Consider the following 25,039-nt stretch of genomic DNA (forward strand, 5'->3'; position numbering starts at 1 on the left):
GGACAGCATTTGTGCTGCTTGGCTAATGTTTGGTGTTATGAGAATGAAGGATGTCATCAGCGAATCGGAAATGGTGTAGTTGCCGACAGTCTATTTTCACTCCCATTCCTTCCCATTCCAGTCATCACATGATGTTCGCAAGAGTGGCACTGAAAAGTTTCGGTGAAATGGTATCACCCTGCTGAACCCCTCTTTTTATGTCAATGATCACTTCCTTGTAGAATGGTGAGATCCTGGTGGTGAATCCGTAATACAGCTCATGGAGAATCTTGACGTACAGAGTTTGAACCCCTGTTTGGCTAGGGCTTCGATGACTGCTTTAGTCTCAAGAGAATCAAAGGCCTTCTTTAAATCAATGAACATTAGACAGAGCAGCATCTTGAACTTTCGCAAAACCCCAATGAGCTTGGTCACCTTGTGGATATGGTCGATCATGCTGAATTCTTTTCAAAACCCAGATTGCTCGCATAGTTGTCCTTTGTCTAGTGTTCTGCCAATCCTATTCATGATGACTCGAGTGAGCAACTTGTAGACAATGGACAACAGTCAGATTGGGCGATAGTTGCCAATGTTGTGGATATCTCCCTTCTTATACAACAGAATGGTCCTGCTGGCTTTCCACTGGGATGGAACCTTGCATTCAGACACGTATCGTGTGAAGAGCCGAACCAGTATATTGATAAGTACTGGCAGCAGCTTCTTCAGGTGTTCGGGTCTAACCTTGTCTGTACCAGGTGCTGTACGCTTCTTTACTGGTGAAATAGTGTGTTGGATTTCAGAAGGGAGAACACTGGGAATGACATATCCATCCTGCAGAATTTGGTATATGGGCAGATGGACGGACGTGGCTATTGAAGAGTTTCTAGTAGAAGTTGTGGAAAATCTTTTCCATTGCCCTTCTGGAAGATGTGATAGATCCATCAGGACATCGGAGGGCAGTCATCTTGGTCTTAGAGTTGGCGAAGGACAGGCAGGTGTTGAAAATACTTTTCCCAGCTTCTGCCGCATCAGCCAACACTGCTGCTCTTCTCTCTTTGAGGTCTTCCTTTATTGCTTCTCTGAACAGCTTTTCGATCTTGGTCATTAGCTTGTGATTGCCTGAGGCTTGCGCCCAACCACCTTGACGAAGGAGTTTGAGAGTTTCCAAAGAGGCGTCTTTTTGTGGCTTTCTCTCTCTTGGCATTCCTCATACAATTGTGGAGGTGCTGAACCAGTCAATCATATTCCTCATCAATGTTGTCAACAATGGCATCATCTCATATTGCTGCAGTAGTCCCAAAGAGCTCCTAGTTGGTGGTCATTCTGGGAATTCTCTTCTTAAACTTTACAGCTCTTTCTCCTTGCTCCATGAAGTAAAATTTCACATGAAGGAGATGGTGACCTGATTTCCTTTGGAATTTGGGGACAACAATGACATCGGTCAGGCAAAATCATTGATTGAATATGATGTGGTCAATGTCATTGTGGAACTGTCCATAGGAAGACTCCCATGTCCAACGTTTAGAGTCAGCCTTCTGGAACTGTGATTTACCATGGATGGTCTTGGGCAATGTGATGAACTCAGACAATCTCTCATCCTGTTCATTCCATTCTAGGCTGTGGGTCCTGATGTGGAGTTCTTCGGTGACCTTCTCAATCCTATCTTGGCATTAAAATCACCAAAAATGACCTTGTAAAAAGTGTGGTCTTCTTTATAGAACTTCTCCAGCTCTATGTAGAACTTCTCAATTTCTTCTTCAACTTATTTGTCTTCTTTGTCATAGGTGGATGTTAGTTCACAGACGACGAAGATAGAAAACTGCCGGTAATGAGCCCCATCTATTCAAATGTAAGCATCTAATTTGGTTTATTAGGCATTCAAACAAATCAGTGTTCATGGCCAAGTTCGGGACACCAACACCACTAGCACCTCTACTATTGCATGTTCTGAGGAACAGTTTTTTCTCCAGGAACTCTAAGTTAAATTTTTTTAAAAATCATAATGAGGAACAAATAAAGCGATCTGTGATTTATTTTCTTTCTTCCGCAGAATTTGTCAATTGCCTAGAACTTATAAATTCAATTTTTCTAAATCTCAAGGAGAAAGCAACTTGATTTTTAGTAACTTTACTGTAAATTCCACTAATGAAAAAAATGTGTACTTTTTAGTCATTCTCAATTATCTACCCATAAAGAATAAACCAAAATCTGTGTGAAAGTCTCACCATCATTGAGTCCATGACCTAATTTGCTAAAGCAAAAAGAATTACTAGGAGGAGCAGTTTCATTAAACTTTACTTTCAAAAAACAAGCATAGAAACTTGTATTTAAAATAAGAAATGATCCCATTACCATCTGAATATCATCTCTGAGTTTGAGGCTTTGATCTTGTGCTTCTTAACAAGTGAATATGAGAACAGATAAAGGATGGCATATCTATTTGGATGAAACATATTACTCATTGTCATCAGTCAAAAAAATTACATGAACTACAATGATTCATGTGGAGTCAATATGTGAAACATTGAAATCATTCAACTAAGCATCAACCAATAGCCACACTTCAATACTTTGAGTATAATTTTAGATGATAAGAAAATTCAATTATCCTAAATTACTCGGGTATTATCACCTCTTCATATTTTATTTTTCATATATTTCTTTAATTGGTAAGCATTTACAGAAGCATCAGCTGTGCAAAAGCTGTGAAAAAGTGTCATAAATTGTCAGCAGTAATAGCAATAATTATTTCCACTTTCCAAAAGCTAATTCAAAATTCAATGTATCTTTGAAATTATAAAATTGTGGGTCTTTTTTAAATTCTAGGATAGTCAACCAACCTAATTCTCTACAGCTGTCTTATGTATTGAGCTGCTAAACAAAGACACACATTCTATCTAGTGGTGGTGGTCAGTTGCAGTAAATTTGATTCATAAAAGTGAACCCTAATATAATCATGCTACCTAATCCATAAAACATATATAAAAAATAGAGTTTGAAGAGATATCACAGTATGTAAAACTCTTGCCTTGCATTAGATTGATTCCCTGTTAGATCCTTGGCCCAGTATATGATTCCTTGAGCATTCCCAACTGTGATCCCTGAGCACAAAGCCAGGAGTAAGTCCAGAACACTAACAGGTATGGGTATAAACTAAATTATAAAAACAACAAAATACATAAATGTTTTCAAATATAAAATAAAAAATAAAATAATAAGAACTCTTATTCCAAAAAGTTATTGAGATGAGATTAAATTGAAAAATATCCTATTATCAATAACTCAATACATATTATGACTATTATTTGTATTTGTTGTCATTAGTATAAAGAAGTCATGTTTTTATTATAAGTATTATCAGAATCTTTTTGGCCACATTTTTCTCTTATTAAGCCTGGCAAGCTCCCCATGGCATATTCAATATGCCAAAAACAGTAACAACAAGTCTCACAATGGAGACGTTACTGGTGCCCATTCGAGCAAATCAATGAAAAATGGGATGACAGTGTGACAGTACTATAGTGTTAAGTTTCTTTATATCCCACATTGGATAGAAATCACTCTATTTTTCCCTCTATATCTGATTGACTTCCCTAAGTATAATAAACTTGATTTTCAGCCATACAGTGGCAAATTGCATGATTTTATATTTTTCTTATAGCAAAGCAGTATTCTGTTCTTCATATACACCACAATTTCTTAAGCTGCTCATATTTTCATGGAAACTTGGGTTGTTTCCAAGACTTGGTTATTGAGAATAGTGCTATAATGAACATAGGATGCATCTCATTCTTGACTAGTATTCACAACTAAAGGAATATTGCTTTGTCGCTATCATTAATGTATGTTTGCTGGAGATATATCAATCAAGGTAGATGCAAATCCCAACTTTATTTCTTTTATGAATTTCTAGCAAAAAAGAACAAGTCTCTTAATAAATGCACTTTATGATATAATGAAAAAAGTTGAATGCATTTCACTCTCTTAAATCTAGATGAAAATTAAAATATGTTTTAGTAATTAGAGGTTAATTGCCTGAAGTTTAATTAGCATGCATATAAACCCAACCTTACATTTTTAACTGAGTACATTTGGCTACACTGAACAATTTTCCAAAGATTTCATTTACTCAATTATAAAAATGGAATAAAAAATCTCTCACAGGGTTGATGTGAGAATATAGTAACTTATTATAAAATATGTTGGCTTTTGTAAAGCCTGGAAATTATTGAGAATCTATTAATGTTACTATTTTCTCTAGATTTCTTCCTTTTTCCATCCTCTGATTATAAATATAAATAAGACTTTCAAGTCAATTAGTTCAGGTTCAGAAAATACTATATATTTCACATTGGCAATTTATTCATGAATTTTATCAAAGATGCTTTGAGAAATAAGTGAACTAACAGCCACAGATCAGGTGACAGCAACTACAATCTGTTTAATTTCTGATTTCCTAATAGACACATGTTGTCAATATATAGTAGTCATAAATCTACATAATACTGTTGACTAGTGAGTTTTCTTCCTTATCTCTTGTAATTCATTGACTATCAACACTGGAAAGTTAGTTGGATAACATAATTGCACAAGTGTTCTGAGGGTATCCTAAAATCTTTTGCTTTTCCCGGGGGTTGGAGAGTTAGTACAGTAGGAAGGGCAAGCTGACCCGGGTTAGTGTCTGGCACCCCATATTGACCCGGCGACTCACCAGGACTGAGCCCTTAAAATAATTTGCTTTTTCTAATAAAAAAGACAAAGGAGGTTACTGGGAAAGTAGTATAGAAAGTAAGGAGCTTCTTTTATTAGTAGTACTAACTGTGAAACTATAGATAATCATAATTGGGTTTCAGACATACATCATTTCAACACCAATCCCTTCACCAGTGCCCACTTGCCATCATTAATTTCCCTCCCTCACTCTCTTTGCCTCCCACACACCAGTCCATCTCTAAGAGGGCACTTAAGTTTTTGTATTGTGGTTTATTGTACTACTGGAAATAAGATTTCATACATAACACTTTACCACTTCTCAGCACCTTTGATCTTCCGTCTCCTATAGTTTTTGTCTCATCCCTGTACAATCTCTGCCTGCGCAGGTGACATGTTTTCTACTGAATACCTTTGTCTCCATTGTGTTTGACATTCATTTATCCCCCATTAGGTTTTCTTATACTCCACATACTAAAGAGATCATTGTGTGTCAGTCTCTCTCCCAGTCAGCATGATGCTTTCCATGTCCCTACATGTAGCACCAAACTGTATGACTTTATCTTTTTTATGGCCAAGTAATATTCCATTGTGTGTTTGGATTTTTTTTAATTTTATTATTTTAATTTTATTAAATCACTGTGAGATAGTTATAAACTTTCACATTTGGGTTACAATCACACAATGAGTAAATACTCATCCCTCCACCAGTGCACATTCCACACCACCAATATCCCCAGTAAACCCTCACTTTTCCACCCTCCCCCTGCCTCCATGGCAGACAATATTCCCCATACTCTCTCTCTACTTTTGGGCATTATCACTTGCAACACAGACACTGATTGGTCATCACGTTTGGTCCATTATCTAATTTCGGCACACATCTCCTATCCTGGCTGATTCCTCCAGCCATCATTTTCTTAGTGATCCCTTCTCTATTCCATCTGCCTTCCCCCCTCTGCTCATGAAGCAGGTTTACAGCTATGGAACAATCCTCCTGGCCCTTATATATATCTACTGTCTTCAGTATCAGCCTCATGTTATTTTATTCTATATTTTACAAACGAGTGCAGTTCTTCTATGTCTGTCTCTCTTTTTCTGACTCATTCCACTTAGCATGATACTCTCCATGTCTATCCATTTATAAGCAAATTTCATGACTTCATATCTCCTAACAGCTGCGTAATATTCCATTTTTGTAGATGTACCAAAGTTTCTTTAATCAGTCATCTGTTCTAGGGCACGTGGGTTGTTTCCAGATTTTGGCTATTGTGAACAGTGCTGCAGTGAACATACAGGTGCAGATGTCATTTCTACTGTGCGTTTTTGCATCCTTGGGGTGTTTGGATTTAAATACACAGTATTCCATTGTATATTTGGCTACTTAAATACAAATTGTGAGGTATACAATATTCCACTCTGTATTTGGCTATTGCAAAATAGCCCAAATCTGGAGACACTTGGTTTTTTTCCAGATTTTGGCTATTGTGGAAATGCTCAAGGAACATAGAGGTGCAAATATTGTTTTCCATTTTGTTTTTGGGTCATTGGGGCATATTTTGAGAAGCTAAGGTAAAGAGTTTGTCTTGCTTGCAACCAACATATAATATCACCTAGGTGTGATCCCAAAATAAAAACAAAAGGAAGCTGACTCCACTCCCTCCTGCCATCTTTAAACTTTGATTTTAGGATTTCTGGGTTTGCACTTACCATTTTAAGAGCAGGACAGGAAAGCCAATACAGAACACACAAAATTAAATAGTTCAAGTAATACCAATAACTTTCTCCTCAGTTTTTTTTGTTAGCCAAGATAGTAACTATTTTGTTAGGAGTGGTGAATATAAAGAAAACATAGCTTTCATTCATGCTAAATATTTGAATTTAACTTTTTTAATGCTATGTGCACTACTATCATGATGCTTCTTTGTTATTTATTCAAAAATTTCTGGGAAATTGAACATAAAGTAGTATATATGGATAATTGTTGTTTACTCATCTTTCTTAAACTGTAATGAATTCTCTTGTTCTTAAATACAATCTTTAGAAAGAGAACATATATATCACATAAATTATGCTGTTTCTTGGCAATAGGTTCAATATGTTAATTCCCATTTGGTAGATGAAAAATCTTAAGCATCACAAGGTCTAAATTCCCTTATTTTGTAAGTGATAAACCCAAGCAATATGCTTTTTACATTAAACTATTTAAGTCTTATGTTCTTTATCAGTAAAATAAGATATTTTGAATAAATGATTTTAAGTTTCTATTCTCATCTAATTTTATACTTCAAATATATTAACTGCCAGTTTCTATTAGTTCTGCTATCCTCAAAAAGTGCCATCATTAGAGCAAATCTGAATTTATCTAGGCAGAATTTATACACTACTAAGACTTCAATCCTTTCTTAGCTGTTTTTCCTGCCAATATGACTACCTATACATTGAAAAATTACTTAGCTTTTCTAAGCTTAGTTCTCACTTTTATAAACTTAAATATGACACACATAGATAGTATCTGTATCTGAGAATTCAGTGGATTCATCCATGTGCTTAACACAGATGACCTATATATAATACTTAACAACGAGGAGTCATTTTTGTTGTTACTGCTATAATACTCTCAGTAGATTGCTGAACTCTCTGAGAGGGACAGAGAAATGGAACCCGGGTCGGCCACATGCACACCCCACCCACAGTGTTTGCCTTGCATGCAGCCGACCCAGGTTAAATTTTTCCGTCCCTCTCGGAGAGCCCGTCAAGCTACTGAGAGTATCCTGCCTGCATGGCAGAGCCTGGCAAGCTACCTGTAGCGTATTTGATATGCCAAAAACAGTAATAAGTCTCACAACAGAGACGTTACTGGTGCCTGCTTAAGCAAATCGATGAACAACAGGACTATAGTGCTACAGTGTAACTGCTATAATACCAAAATTTCAATTGCAGTCACCAACGATATAATTGAAATGGTAGAGCTTAAGACTATGTGTATGAGGCCTTAAGTTCAAGTCCCAGCATCATATGACCCCTCTGAAAATCATCAGATAAATTCCAGAGGACTCCCAAATTCCAGGAGCACTTCCGAGTATGTCTCCACCATCATAAAATGTGAAAACTCAATTTCAAATAAGCACATGGAGATTTACCTCCTATTGAAATCTATTGACATGAAAACACTTTAAAGGTTTTTAGCACTTTATAATATTAAGACCAAAGTTTAATAAAATTTATCACACAAGTGCTTTTATTAGAAGTTTGCTCCTTCTTCCTAGAAATTCATAAAAAATAAAGTTAGGATTCACTTCTACTTTACTTGATTTGTCTCCAGTGAACAAATATATCAATGATAAGAGCAAAGCAACATTCCTTTCATTGTGAATACCAGTCAGGAATGAGATGAATCCTATGTTCATTGTAGCACTATTCACAATAGCCACGACCTAGAAACAACTGAAGTTTCCATAAAACTATGAGCAGTTTAAGAAATTCTGGTATATATAGACAACAGAATACCACTCTGCTATAAGAAAAACATAAAATATTTGCAACTACATGGATGGAACTCCAGGCTGTTATACTGAGTAAAGTCAGTCAAAAAGAGAGGGGGAAAAATACAGTGATTTATTTTATACATGGGATAAAAAGAAAACTAAATAATAGAATAACACATAGACAAATGCTATAGATTCTGAGAATTGGCTACAGACTGAGTTATCCAAAGAGAGCCTAGGGCAGAGGGTATGGAATCCTGGAATACTGGTAAAGGGAACCTGACATTCTGGGGGTGAGTGTTAGAACTTTGCATGCATGAAACACTATCTTAACGCCACTGTAAATCATTGTGCCTCAGTAAAAATTGGGGGACTAAATAATTAAATAGTGCCAGAAAAAAAAGAAGGAGATGTATGGTTGGATAGCAAAAACATGATAAATTCATTAGATATATTTAAAAACTAGATGTCATCTGTTTATCTGATCCAGATAATATTTCACCATTATGTAAGGAACTGACATACGTTCCTACTGACAATATTACTTAGGAGTTTTTTGGAGGACATAGTGCTTCTGTTAGTAATATCCCATAACGTTCTCTTAAAAAGGGAATGGACTGTCCTAAAATTAACAAACCAGTTAATTATCTTAACCACTTGCCTTGAGTATTTCCTTCCATGTTCTTTAGGGTTTATAAAAAGTGAACTTCTTTTTTTGTTTTTGAATTTTTTAAAAAAAATTTAAAATGCCAGGGGCTGAAGCCATAGTACAGGGGTAGGGTGTTTGCCTTACATCTGGCCAACCTGGCTTTATTCCCTGGCATCTAGTCCCCCAGCACCTCCAGGACAAATTCCTGAGTGCAGAGCCTGAGGAATGCCTGAACATCACCACATGTGATGCCCCCCAAATTAGTACACAAACATTACAAAGTTGTTTATAATACAATTGTTTCATGCATACAATATTCCAACACTATTATCACTGCTAGTGTCACCTTTCCTATACCAATGCCCCTAATTTCTCTCCACCTCCTAGTCTTTCCCCTTAGCAGGTACAAAGTAAATTTACTTTATGTTCCTTGCTCCAACAAAACTTAAAGAAGTGACAAATCAAATAATTATAAGACAAGTCAATTTGTAATGATTTAATGCTATATAATTCTAATCTATATAAGCAAAGAAATTCAAATCATTTAATTCAATTTATTATTCAAAAATATTTCTCTGGATTTTCTGTAGAAAATGGATTGAAAAGGGTTAAAACAGAAAAATGAAATGAATGACTATCTAGATTAGAGCATTGGTATGGGACAGAGGTGATGCTCATTTATATTAGAAATGTACCAGTGGAGATAAATATAAAGATTTGAACCGAGGCATATTTTAGAAGAACAATTAAGAGTATTTGATGGAAAAATGTGATACTGAAAATTTAGAAGAAAATGTTAAATATGAATGCCAGTCTTCTAGCAAACAAGGTAGAAAATGGTGTAATTTATTCAAATCTCTTAGTATGAACTGTCTGAGAATTGTGTTTGAGTTCGAGAAAAATCCCTAAAGAAAGAAGATGTACTGTGCAAAAAATTCACACAAATTAGTTTTCTAGGAACAAAGAACATTGTATTATGGTCTATTTTAGCATTTTGGAATGTAACCACACATAGAAAAGTTAACTTTATGACTGTTTTCTTTCAGTTGCAAATGGAAGCTTTCAGGGACATCTGCCCACTTCTTCACAATAAATAATATTAGTCATTGAATGTCACAAAGTTATTGTGACAAGTGAATAGAATATTTATTTTATTTATTTCCCCTGGTAAAATTTAAAGAAATATTCTTAAGACACAAAGTTCCAAATCCAATCAATTGAGAGTAACTGAATCAATTTATTATAAACTAAACTATTCTCAATCTGCAGCTTCTCTGTGTATTTGATTTATTCTGATATCTTCCATAAGTCAAAATTTTATTCAACCTTTCCCACTGAGATTCCAATTAGAGCTTAAAATTTCAAAATCAGCCTTATTCTTTTTCTAAAAATGTTAGCCATTTTAACTAATTGTTTTCTCGGTATAAAGCTAGCTGTACCTTCTAATGAGAATATCTTGAAAAGACAATTTTTTTTAATTTCTTGCTGAATAAAGTTACTTGCTGGATACTGAGAACGATGATTCCTAAGTTTGATTGTTCAGAGGTTATTTCCAGTGTAGGCTCCTGGTTTCCTCATGTAAGGGAATACTCCAGTGGCTGTTGTAGGTATTTAGCAGAGGATCTTGGAAACCTTATATGACAACTGGGACGATTTCAGCTTTAAGCTCTTACCACTGATGCCCCAAAACAACTAGTAGAACTTGGGGCAAGCAGCTTCTATTAAGCTCTCTAGACAAGAAACCCACTACAACCAGAAGCTGAAAGCAAAAATATCCAGAAACTAGTTTGTCCTAAAAATATATCATTTGATAAGTCCTTTGCTTCTCTCAAGGTTAGAATGCTCTGGGACAGTATAAATTATTGCATTGCGCTTCAGTATTAAATAAGTCACAATGCTTTCCCTTTTAGAGTCAAGCAAAACTATCATGTGATTAAAGTAGCTTCTCATCTTTGGGAATTGATGGTTCTAAGTGTGTAATGTGATCTGAAATTATGGATGGTCTAGAATTGGAGTCTTGACACCAGAGGCTGACAAATAAAGGTACTCTTTGTGGACATTTGACTAGAACCAAATGAGAACCTCTGCCACATATCTTGTTAAATTCTCATAGGCAGAATTTCAGACAGCAGAGTAATCAAGACTTTAAAGGTATTTGTTATTAGTAAGAGCATCGAGGTCAACTCAGAGTAGAAACCAATAACAAAACAGAATAGAATGGTAGAACCAATAATAGACATTATGTGTTAATAAACTCAGCCCTGAAACTAATTGAAGATGTTTCTCATTCTTTCTTATTATATCAATACAGTAGACCTCAGAAAAACTGGTTTGAATTGCACATGTCCTGTCTGTGGACTTTTTTTTAAAATATATTATATACTGCTTCCTCATTTATGGATTTAACCAATCTTGGGTGACAGTTGTTTGAATATTGGGATGTACAGCTTAGATATTCAAAGGCAAACAAACTATGAGTTATATGCAGTTCTTTTTTTTTTTTTTTTGCTTTTTGGGTCACACCCAGCGATGCTCAGGGGTTACTCCTGGCTTTGCACTCAGGAATTACTCCTGGCGGTGCTTGGGGGACCATATGGGATGCCGGGGATCGAACCCGGGTCGGCCGCGTGCAAGGCCCTACCCGCTGTGCTATCGCTCCGGCCCCCTATGCAGTTCTTTTTATGGGTGGAAGAGCCACTGTCTCCATTGCTATGAAATATCCAAAGTTGTAAAAGCATACCTGGAATTCCTTTATACCTGACAGTCTTAATATAAATGCTAATCTTGATTATAAATTATTTTGGCTTTTTGAGTCATAGCCAGTGATGCTCAGGGATAACTCCTGGCTCTGCACTCAGAAATTACTCCTAGTGGTGCTCAGGGGACCATATGGGATGCCAGGGATCAAACTTGTGTCAGCTGCATGCAAGACAAACACCCTACCCTCTGTTCTATCACTGTGGTCCCTTGATTATAATTTTTAAATATAAAATGGATCACTTAAGTGGCAAGTGAGCACACAATATCTCTGAATTAGAATATCATTAAATTAAATAACTGTACTTCTGATTTTATATGTAATTTTGCCAAAATTTTTTAACCTCTCTAATTTCCCAGGTTTCTTGAGTATAAACTATTGATGATACTAGTTTCATAGACATAAAGTTGAATGAAAATGTTGTATGAAGAGACTAAAGAGGTAGAATGGCAGGTAAGACACTTGTATTGCAAGATGCTTACCCAGGTTTGCTTCCTGGCACCCCATTGCTCCTCTAAGCACCCTTAGGAGTTATCTCGGCGCAAACAAGTGTGAGACCATAACTTTTTTAAAATTTCTTTGAGATCTTTTTGAAAAAAGTTTCTTTCTCATTGTAAAATATTATAGACTATGATATATATCAAATTCCACATTTTTTTCTAGCATGATGTTTATACAGAGCTGGTATCTACATTTACAAAAATATATCCCAAATATAATGGAAGTATTTGTGCAAAAAAAAAATGATTCTTTCCCCAATGTTTATTGCAGCATGGTTCACAACAGCTGGGAGCAATCAAAATGCCTATCAAGAGGTGATTAGATAAAGAAGATATAGTGAGAGCCAGAAAGATAGTAAAGCAGGTAGAGTACTTGCCTTGCACGTAGCAGATCTGGGTTCTATCCCTGGTAAGCATATAGTCCCCAGGGTCCCACCAGGAATGATCACTGAGTGCAGCATCAGGAATAACCTTTGAACACTACCAGGTGTGACTCAGAAACAAAACTAACAGGCAAAAACAGAATAAGCAGTGAATTTTGTATTGTAATATTATTCAGTCCTCCACCCCTCTTGGAGAGCCCGGCAAGCTACGGAGAGTATCTCCCCTTCGTGGCAGAGCCTGGCAAGCTACCCTTGGCATATTCAATATGCCAAAAACAGTAATAAGTCTCAAAATAAAAATGTTACTGGTGCCCACTCGAGCAAATCGATGAGCAATGAGGTGACAGTGATCAGTGATCAGTGATCAATATTATTCAGTTATTTATAAAGATGATATTTTCCCCTTGTAGTAAGATGAAGTTTAGGAGAATTATTCAGAGGGAAATAAGAAGGAAAAATAAAAGTATTGGATGATTTCACCTATGTTTGTCATGTAAGGATATAAAATTATGAATAAATCAGACAAAACATTAAATCAATTAACATTGACAATAATGCTAAAATTATCTGATGAGAAGGTGCTGCTTATATGTTGGGGTTGGGAGTGATGAGGGGGAGGGGTTACAAAAGAAACTATGCATAAAATTATATATAAGTAATCTCAGGATACTTATTTTTACCTAACTGTAAATGATCTAAAATTTTATGAATCAATCACAGTACTCAAAATGGTCTCAATAAACTAGATATTTCAATTAATCAAACAAAACATGGGGTATATTTTACTTGCATTTGAGACTATGTAGGTATCTCTGTCTCAGAATATAGGAAACAGAAATTATTTTATTTGTGAACTGACTACTTAAGAAGCTAAGAGAGAAAAAACATTGATAAGGTTTATGCCCAGTTCTTAATTTCTCTTAAGATTTATCTCTTGGGAGACTGGAAAGATAGTACTGAGATCAAGGCTCTTGCCTTGCATGTGTCATACCCCAATTTAAATCCCTAGCACTGCGCCTAGTGTATGGTACCCTGACCACCAAGAGTTACTCACTCATCTCTCTCTCTGTCTCTCTGTCTCTCTGTCTCTCTGTCTCTCTCTCTCTGTCTCTGTCTCTCTCTCTGTCTCTCTCTCTCTCTCTCTCTCTCTCTCTCTCTCTGTCTCTCTCTCTCCTTGTGTGTGCTTTGGGGACATACGGAGTGTCAGGGATGGAACCCAGCTCAGCAGAATGCTAAGCAAGCATTCCACTTGCTGTACTATCTCTCCTGTCCAAGAGCTACTCCTGAACTCCCTAGCCACTGAGCACTTCTGATGTGTGCACCCCACTCAAGACTTTCACATTTTCTAAATCTAGTAGTATTATGAGAAGTCCATATTGCATTTGAAAGTCATCTTTAGACGATCCAGTTAAAAGTTCTACCGGAGATCTTAGTTGACAGTGGCCATTTAATCAGAGTTCGGTATGTAAATGAGCCTTCTAATTATACCATCTGTCAGCCTTAAAGTATTCCAGTTGAGACCCCAAACACACCAAATCAGAGACAAGCTATATCCATTCTCAATTGTGGACTGTGCAAATTCCTGACCCAAGAAATCTACGAATAAAATAAATCATTACCAGCAAGTATTAAGTTATTTATTATAAAGGATGGTAATTATGATACTTGATATATGGTAAATTTATTCAATAACTACATTAGAACTTCTAAAATATGATAAATCAACATTACTATTATCATAATTTTCATCATCATAGTCATCACCCATTACCTTATCATCACTACCACCACTATTATCATCATATTCACTATTTTACATCTTTTTCTTTTTGAAAACATAAAATCAAAGAGAAAACATGACTTGATTTATTTCAAGACTCTTTAAACTTAACTTTCCTGGAGCACATATTCCATTAAATGGAGAATGCCAATAGTGTTTAAAATGTGTTCTTGCCAGTGAAGGCCTGAGTCAGTAGAAACTTCCAGAAGTGTTTGACAAGCTGTTTGTGTTTGAGGGCTTTATTTTAATTATGCCGAACAATCAAGAGAATTGAAAAAGGGTGTTATAAAAACAAGCATTTTTTTAAAGTTCCCAACACAATGCATGTTTAATGTGCTGAACTTTTTATGCCATTGTAGAAAGAAAGAAAAAAATGACCGAGACAAGCTCTTTTTTAAACAGCAGAAAAATGTTTTTTAACGGTAATTGACAGAAAGAGTATTTGTTCTTGTTTATTTGTAGGTAGTAGATTCATAGAATTCCTTTAAAAAACGTAAACTTTTTACTCTTAGCAAAAAACAAGTCTATACAATAGTTTTATTGCATGTGTAGCAAGGAGTGACAGATGCTAGCAATTTTTTCTTAGCTCTTCTCTGATTACCTGCCTGTTCCTTGCTCTTCCCTGGGTTAATGAGATTTTGATGGCTACATTTTATTCTTCTTCTTTCCATTAAAAATTATCTGTCATTTTCAACTTCTTTCTAAATCTTATAAGGTGCATGTTTTTTAATATAAGTCAAAAGTCTGATTTAATTGAAGGAAAGTGTTAGTATCAAGAAGGAAGAACTAAAACCAATGCTGGGGCTGGAAACCTTGAAAAGTACAATGGATACAATTCTTAGGACTTCATAATAACTTGGAATTCATTCAGTTAGGATAAACTGTTAGAGTTTGATACTAAAAGTATACTGTTAAGCCAAGTAATGCCTAGAGCTAAAAAATGTAAATAAATTAAAGTTTTTAATTAAGGTTAGTAAAGCTTTATTTAACTGTAAATAAAACTTTAATTACAGATAAATTTAAAAAATCAGCTTTTGATAAGTGGTATTTGAAATGTTTGTAACATGTTTAAAATGTTTGTGTTTATAACAGATATAGTTGTACTAATATTTGTAACATGTTTTTTATAAAATTAAGTAAATGTAATCTATAGAAGCAGAAGAGTACAATTGAAACATATAGTACTAATAAAAAAATATTTTCATATACATTTCAAGATAAAAGGAACCAATTCATAGAGAGAATTAGTCTCATTGATAAAATTATGTTTGAATTTATTTATGACAAAATATAAATATCAAACCAAAGCCACATAAAATATATTTTAGCATATCCAATTATCTTTATTAAAGTATAGAAATCAATATTCCCACATTTAATTTCATATATTGCTGAAATTACAAATGTATGCCAACATTTTGAGGGAAATTTGTAATATCTACTAATATCATTTAACTATTGAAATCATATGATCCATAATATTCAAAGAAGCAAATATTCCCACAAGTTAATGACTATATATGTCAATGATATTATCCTGGAGAAAAACTTAAGTCCTCACTGACCAAAAAACAGATCATCCAAATAGTAAATCAACAGGATATAATGGTCTTAAATGACAAATTAGATGAAAGGAACTGATATGTTTACTGGGCATTGCATACCACAATAAAATAAATGTTTTTCTCAAGTTTACATTAAAAATTCTCAAGGCTAGATCAGAAAGTTAGACAAAATATGTGTCAACCATCTTATAAATATCAAAATTATATCAAGTATCTTTAAGTCCACAATAGTATAAAAATAGAAATAAAACAAAATAACAGTATGGGAAAATTACAAATATTTTTATAATAAACATGCTATTGAATAACTGTTGAGGGAATACAACAATCAGAAGTATGTCCTAATTAAATTGTAATAAAACAGGAAGTCAAAGAATATCCATACGCTATCTACAAAATAAATCCATTTACAATCCCAAAGGTTCTCTGAGAGGGAGAACTAGGCTATAAGAGGTGGCCATGCACTTCCTCGAGTGTTGTTTACCCAGAAAGAGCCTCCAATATGGCACCACTGGGAAGAGCGAGTAAGGAGAGGCTGCTGAAATCTCAGGTCTCGGACGAATGGAGATGTTACTGGCGCCCACTGGAGCAAATTGATGATCAACAGGATGACCGTGATGATGATGACAGTGATGAATCACAAAGGATGGACTATTAAAACCTTTTGTTTAGGTAAAAATCTCTTGCCTTAAGAGCACTAATCGTTGCAAGAGAAAGACTTCAGCAAGAAAGCAGACAGAAGGCTTCTCATTGCACCCTTTAATAAATACACCAAAAGCACTGTGGAATATACCATATGAATTGATTCTCTCTGAAAAGAAGTACAAAAACTAATTGTAAGACTTACACATTTGGAAACTGAGAAGAGACCTACATTGAAATGTGTAGAAGGTGAGACACATTGATACCATAAACCTACTGCCAGAATATCACATATTATTAGTGAACCTCAATGCCTCAATTTTCTCTGAGAAGCAAAATATCTGAACTACGCATCTTGTGCTCCGACTTTTATAGCCAGCTAAAGGATTAACTTGCATATTAGCCAACGTTGAGAGAGCAAACAGGGCTTAGAAAGTATGAGTATCTCAGGGCAGCATAAAATAAAGAAGTGAACCTTAAATAGGATAATTTGCATTTTCTGTAACTGTGTCTCACAGGGTCAAAAAGGAGGGAAAATGCTAAAAATGCTTTGCTCCCAGTTTCTTTCTGGAAGTCATTAAAACTGCTTGTTTTTACAGCTATGCATGAAGATTTTGGTTCCAGTGGACCTATATCTAGTAGCATAAAAAGGGTTTCTGGGCAAACTAAATGTCTTCTTTCTCACTCACTACAAAATATAGACCAAATTTTCTGATTTTCTCTAGAGCGAATAAGTCTCTAAATCTTGCACATCAAATTTTATGGCTTGTTACTACCTGGACTCACTCCAAAATTACCTAACTCTGAGAAATAAGGAGTCGTCAGGAATCAGTATTCCATTTCTTAATAGAAATATGAGCTCTGTCTATGGCTGTCCTCAGGTTCGGCAGAACTAGAATAGGCAAAACCATAAATCTCCCAGGTTTTCAGTTAAACAGGCTTGACTATATACTTCCATGGGTTCTGTCCAAAGCGTGGACCTCTAATTTGTGTGCCTTTTTACCCAGCTTGCTCTGGTGATAAAATCAAGTATTCAGCCTTCTACTGCCACAGCTTCTACAACTGCCATCTGAGAGACTGACTCCTAAATTACCTAGTACTGAAAACTTACAGTGCTTAGATTCACAAGCCTCCCAGGACCAAGGAAAGGGGGAAAAGGGTAGTATTAGATGCATGCACAAGGGCTCCACTGTCTATGCTTCCCCCGACATCACAGAGCAAGCAGACAAAAAACAGAGTCCTCAGTTCCTCCCTGCTAGATTCGAGACCAGGGTTTCTCAACCTTTTTCTGACTGGGCTCCTTCTACCTAAATTAATCTTGTGACCTCTGTATCCTTTCAGTTGACTCCCAAGTCTCATGCTGTGTCTCATGATTTTAATATACATATATATGCATATATATATGTATTTGGTGTGGTTTGAAAGTTTAGATACCCTTTTCTAAGAATATATATATAAGGCATCTGTTTATGAAAATGCATTGCTTTTGTCCCTCCTCCGATAATCATTAACTGCACAGTAAACCTACCTCCCTTTGTTCTTCGTTTTATAATCAAGGAATAATAGCTTTCTTCTGCTTGAGTGCAGTCACACCATCTCTGTAGAACTAAACAAACAAACAAAAACGTCCTTTTTTCAACAGATCTTAATACACCTTCCAGGCTCTCCCTACCACCCGCCTGCCCCTCCAAGGGTTCTCTGGCCTTTTTTCAGCAGGAAATCTAATGGTGAAACCCTTTCAAGTCTCATGCTTTAGGGACAAAGGCACAATTTGCTTTTTCTCATAATTGGTAGTTCCTGTGACTGCAGAGATTTCCTACTACCACAACAACACTATACTCTCATTTTATAAAATGAAGATAAGAAGGAAAGAGTGACTCAACGGTATTACCCCAAGAAGGTGAAACAAGTTCTGGGGTCTGAAAAGATTTTAAGGCAAAGACTTTACACTAGGTTAACATGTCAAGATTAAACTTCCTTGTTAACAATGGTTCACAAACACAGTGTGAACTAAAACATAATTTTGTTCCTTCTTGGGGGTAGTAATTAATGGTAGTCATTTAGACACATAAGTTGAAAATTGGGATTTTTTTCATTCTCATCCACCTAACTATTCCATGACTGTTAGTGGATTAGTTGAGGTCACTGATGTCTAGGGAAATCATTGAAGTACAGCTCTTTATTATCTTTTGCTATATGGCTTCCTGAGGGTTAAACTTTTGCATAAAGTGTCTGGAGAGACAGTACAAAGGATTAGGTCATTCCTTGAAAGCAGCTCTCAGTATCTGTATTACAAACCATCATGCCCAAAAGGGGAGAGAGAGAGAGAGAGAGAGAGAGAGAGAGAGAGAGAGAGAGAGAGAGAGAGAGAGAGTATGGGGAGTATTGTCTGACCTGGTGGAGGGATGCGTGTTTGATCATTATGTGGTTGTAACCCAAACATGAAAGCTTGTAACTATCTCACAGTGATTCAATAAAATTTTTTAAAAAGAGAGAGAGAAAAAAGCAGCTGACCCTAGTTTGATTCCTAGAACAACATATAATCTCTCAAGAAACACCAAACACTAATACCTGAGCACATAATCAGGAGTGAGCCCTGAACTGAGTATAGGTCACCCATATTTCCTAAAAATTATTAAACTTATCATAAGAAGTGAATTCTGGGGCCGGAGCGATAGCACAGTGGGTAGGGCATTCGCCTTGAACGTGGCTGACCCAGGTTCAATCCCCAGCATTCCATATGGTCCCCCAAGCACGGCCAGGAGTAATTCCTGAGTGCAAAGCCAGGAGTAACTCCTGAGCATTGCTGGGTGTGACCCAAAAAGCAAAAAAAAAAAAAGAAGTGAATTCTGTTTTCGTCTCTGTCTTCTAGGTATTTTTGTTATGTTCCAAGTATAACTTAAATTTTATGTATAAGTATCTAAGTTTCTATCTTATTTTTTGCTGCAAACAAGTTATTTTCAAACTGTTGGGAGGTCACATCCAAGGGTTCACAGGGCTACAGCTAGCTCTGTGCTTGAGGATTGCCGCTAGACATGCTCGGTGAATGTGGTGAACCATTTGGCCAGAGGCGATTGAATCTGGGCCTTCTGCATGCAAAGCATCAGGGTGTTGAACTATCTTTCCAACCTAAGAAGCTTATCCTTAGTGTTCACATTATTACTATCCTCATCCCCTATATCTTAAGTTTTTGATGTCTTACTGCTTCCACTTGAGGACATTTTTATTATATGGAAGTTTCTTTAGTATTCCTAGCAAGACTGACTTAGCAGAGATGAATTTCTTGTTTGTAAAGGACTTTCTGAAGCCTTCAACTCTGAATGATAGCCAGGCTAGGTAGTATATTCTGTTGAAGAGCTTTTCATTGAGGACTTCTATATTATCATGCCATTGCCTTCTGGCTTATGGAATTTTTGCTAAAAAATACTGGCTATCTTAGAAGTTTCCTTCAGAATGATTTGTCTTATTTCTTTTAGTATTATCACTTTATCTTTCATTATTTTTGTCATTCTAATTATTATAACTGTGTCTTGGTATGACTCTATTTGTGTATATGTATTGTAATATAATCTTCTAGATCTGCATATGTCTCCCCTGTTTGAGGATATTATCTGATATTATCTTACTTTTAAAAGATTATTATCGGCGCTTCCTGCTCCCTCACCCAGGGATGCCTGATTCCCTCACTGAGCATCCCAGCCCTCGGTGCCCTCAAGCTCTGCACTTGGCCCCGGGACCCCAATCTCCAGCCAGAGTCCAGTGGCCAGAAGGGGCATGGCCTCTTTGGTAGTGGGCGTGGCCCCGCTGCAGTGGGCGTGGTCTCCAGGGTTGGCGGCTGCTTTTGCAACCCCAGTTATTTTCCCCTATTTTAGTATACTTGACAGACGTGGCAGTTCCCATTAACTAACATAAAAGGCTAAATTAACTACTAGCCTACTCCAATTGCACCAAAATATCAAAAACTGACAAAAAGAGAGATTAGCTCTAGTGAACTGGAAGGTCCCACCTCTATACAACCATGACAGCATGAAGGAACAACACAAATCCCCACAGTAAGGAGAGGATGAAGAAAAGAGCCCAGAAGCCTCAGAAGGGTTTCCCACAAATGTGATCTCTCTGATAAAGAATTCAGAAAAGAAATTCTGAGAATCTTTATTGAACTTAAAGAAACGGTGGAGCAGTCAGTGAAGAAATTACGGGAAGAAATGAGAGCAGAAATAGGAAAGGTACATTCAGAAATGTCATGAATAAAAGACACTATAGACTAAATAAAAAAAACACAGTTGGAGCCCTCAACAGTAGAATGGCTACAGCTGAAGACAGAATTAGTGAGCTTGAAGATGAGCAACAGAAATCCCACAGGCTACAACAAACAATTGGAAAAGACCTTAAAATAGCTCTAGGGCGATTCAAAGACCTAGGGGATGATGCCAAGAGGAATAACATAAGAATCATTGGAGTTCCAGAAGGACAGGGTGGCAACCCTAATGAGAAAGCCACAGTTAAAGAAACCATTGCTGAAAAGTTCCCAGAACTGGATAATGCAGATGTTCAGATCCTAGGAGCCCGAAGTGTGCCAGCTAGAAGAGACCCTAATAAAAAGACTCCAAGACATATCATAGTCAGAGTGATGGATGCCACGGATAGGGACACAATACTGCAAGAAGCAAGGTCAAAAATAGAAATCACATAGAAAGGAGCACCCCTTAGATTCACAGCAGACTTATCAGCGGAAACCCTCCAAGCCAGAAGACAATGGTGGAATATAGTGAAAAAACTAAATGAAATGAACACCTCACCATGAATACTTTATCCGGCTAAGCTCTCACTCAAACTCAAAGGAACCATACACAATTTTATGGATAAACAACAACTAAGGAACTTCATAGACTCAAAACCAAACTTAAAAGAAGGATTAAAGGGGCTCCTTTAAGAAAATTAGTAAGAAATGAAAAACCCCTACAAGCACAACAAATTCTTACAGAAAGATGGCACAAAACTCCATGACAATAATCTCTCTCAATGTCAATGGTCTAAACACACCCATCAAGAGACACAGAGTGGCAAAATGGATTCAGAAACTGAACCCAGCATTCTGCTGCCTACAAGAAACACATCTGAGTGGTCAGAGCAAACACAGACTCAAAGTCAAAGGATGGAAAACAATCCTTCAAGCAAACAACTCCCTCAAAAAAGCCGGGGTGGCCATACTAGTACCGGAAAATATAGATTTCAAGTTGAAAAAAGATTAGAAGGGACAGTGAAGGCCACTTCTTACTAATCATGGGATACGTACAGCAGGAAGAACTCACACTCCTAAACGTATATGCACCTAATGAGGGACCAATGAAATACTTAAAACAACTGCTAACAGATTTTAGTGAGGACATCGCTAGCAACACAATAGTAGTTGGAGACTTCAACACTGCTTTATCACCTCTGGATAGATCAACAAGATCAAAATTCAGCAAGGAAACAATGGCCTTGAAGGAAGGAATAGAAGAGAGAGAGAGCTAATAGATATATACAAGGCTTTGCATCCCCATAAAAAATAATACACATTCTTTTCCAGTGCACACAGAACATTCTCCAAAATAGATCATGCACTGGGCCACAAAGCATACCTCCATAGAATCAGGAAGATAGAAATTGTATCAATTATCTTCTCAGACCATGATGCACTGAAGATAGAAATTAATCATACACAGACTCTGAGGACCAAACCATACATCTGGAAATTAAACAACTCTATGTTGAACAATGAGTGGGTCAGGGAGGAAATCAAGGAAGAAATCAAAAAGTACCTGGAAACAAATGAGAATGAAGACACGAGCTACCAGAACCTGTGGGACACAGCTAAAGCTGTGTTAAGGGGAAAATTTATAGCTCTGCAAGCATATTTCAGGAACGAAGAAAGGGCCCACATAAATAACCTGACATCATAGTTCAAGACCTTAGAAAAGGACCAACAAAGGGATCCCAAACCAGGCAAAAGGAAAAAAAATAATAAAACTTAGAGCAGAAATCAATGATGTGGAAACCCAAAAAACAATCCGAAAGATCAATAAATCTAAGAGCTGGTTCTTTGAAAAATAAGTAGGATTGATAAACCACTAGCAAGATTTACAAAGAAAGAGAGAGAGAACTCTAATAAACTGAATCAGAAATGAAAGGGGGGACATCACAACAGAAACCAAAGAAATTCAAAAGATCATAAGAGACTACTTCGAAAATCTGTATGCTACAAAACAAGAGAATCAAGAAGAAATGGATAAATTCCTGGATTCTTATAGCCTCCCAAGGCTGAGCCAAGATGATTTGGAATACCTGAATAGACTCATTACTATCAAGGAAATCGAAACTGTAATCAAAAGTCTCCCCAGAAACAAAAGTCCAGGTCCAGATGGATTCACTAGTGAATTCTTCCAAACATTTAAAGAAGACTTGTTGCCAATTCTCTTCAAGCTCTTCCAGGAAATCGAGGAAACAGAAACACTCCCAGACATTTTCTATGAGGCACATATCACCCTAATACCAAAACCAAACAAAGACACCACAAAAAAAGAAAACTACAGACCAATATCTCTGATGAACATGGATCCCACTCTTACCACTTCTGTCCAATATTGGAAATACTTGCAATAGCGATTAGGCAAGAAAAAGACATTAAGGGCATCCAGATAAGAAAGGAAGAAATCAAGCTCTCACTACTTGAAGATGATATGATATTATATTTATAGAACCCCAAAGCCTCTACCAAGAAACTCTCAAAACAATACACTCGTATAGCAAAGTCTCAGTCTATAAAATCAATACGCAAAAGTCCATGGCTTTCCTATGTGCAAATAATGAGAGAGAAGAAAATGATATGAAAAAAGCAACCCCGTTCACAATCATGCCTCAGAAAATCAAGTACCTCAGAATCAACTTAACTTAAGAGGTGAAGGACCTATACAGAGAAAATTACAAAACGTTATTTCTCAAAATAAAAGAGGACACGAGGAAATGGAAGTACATCCCCTGTTCATGGATTGGGACAATTAACATTGTCAAAATGGCAATACTTCCCAAAGCATTATACAGATTCAATTTGATCTCTATAAGGATACCCATGACATTCTTCAAGGAAGTGGACCAAACACTCCTAAAATTCATATGGAACAACAAACCCCCATGAATAGCTAAAGCAATTTTGGGGAAAAGGAAGATGTGGGGGCATCACCTTCCCCAACCTCAAGCTCTATTACAAAGTAGTAATAATTAAAACTGCATGGTACTGGAACAAAAGCAGAGCAGTAGACCAATGGAACAGGTTAGAATACCCTTACACAAAACCTCAAATATATGATCATCTAATCTTTGATAAGGAAGCAAGAAATGTAAAGTGGAGCAAAGAAAGCCTTTTTAACAAATGGTACTGGCAACACTGGACAGCTATATGCAAAAAAATGGGCTCAGATTTATACCTAACACCATGCACAAAAGTCAGATCAAAATGGATTAAAGACCTCAACACTAGACCAGAATCCATAAGGTACGCTGAAGACAGGGTCGGCAAAACCCTCCACAGCATTAAAGCTACAAGTGTCTTCAAAGAGGACTCACCACTAACCAGGCAAGTGGGAACAGAGATAAACAAATGGGACTATCTTAAACTGAGAAGCTTCTGTTCCTCAAAAGATACAATGACCAGAATACAAAGACAGTCTACAGAATAGGAAAGGATATTAACCCAATACCCATTGGATAAAAGGTTGATATCAAGTATTTACAAGGCACTGGTTAAACTTCACAAGAAGAAAACATCCAACCCCATCAGAAAATGGGGCGATGAAATGAACAAAAACTTTCTCAAGGAAGAAATTCGAATGGCTAAAAGACACATGAAAAAATGCTCCTCATCACTAATCATCAGGGAGATGCAGATCAAAACAACAATGAGATACCATCTCACACCACAGAGACTGGTCCACATCCAAAAGAACACAAGTGACTGGTGTTGGCGCAGATGTGGGGAGAAAGGGACTCTCCTTCACTGCTGGTGGGAATGCTGACTGGTTCAGCCCTTTTGGAAAACAATATAGACGATTCTCAAAGAATCTACCAAAGAGGTTTAGTAATTGTTTCTTACCTCCCAGATGGGTTTATATATTCCCTGTAGAATATGAAGCTCTCATCAGGGATTTGCTCTCAGAGTTTAGGGGTATAGAAGACAGGTTCCAAAATGGCACCTATCAAGTTACTATTCAGTGGGCTTGTGAGGGGCTGCAAAGATGGCACCTGCCAGGAAGTCCAGCTCTTCTCTACAGACCAGAGTTACCTACTTCATAGTCAATTGTTATAGGTATGGTATCTGGGCTGAGCAATAGCATAGTAGCAGGTCATTTTCCTTGCATGCAGCCAACCCAGGTTCAATTCCTCTGCCCCTCTCAGAGAGCCCAGCAAGCTACCAAGAGTATCTCACCCACCTGGCAGAGCTTGGCAAGCTCCCCGTGGTGTATTGGATATGCCAAAAACAGTAACAACAAGTCTCAAAATGGAGACTTTACTGGTGCCCACTCGAGCAAATCGATGAGCAATGGGAT

Source organism: Sorex araneus, chromosome 2, assembly GCF_027595985.1.
Source record: "Sorex araneus isolate mSorAra2 chromosome 2, mSorAra2.pri, whole genome shotgun sequence".
NCBI classification, from domain to species: Eukaryota; Metazoa; Chordata; class Mammalia; order Eulipotyphla; family Soricidae; genus Sorex; species Sorex araneus.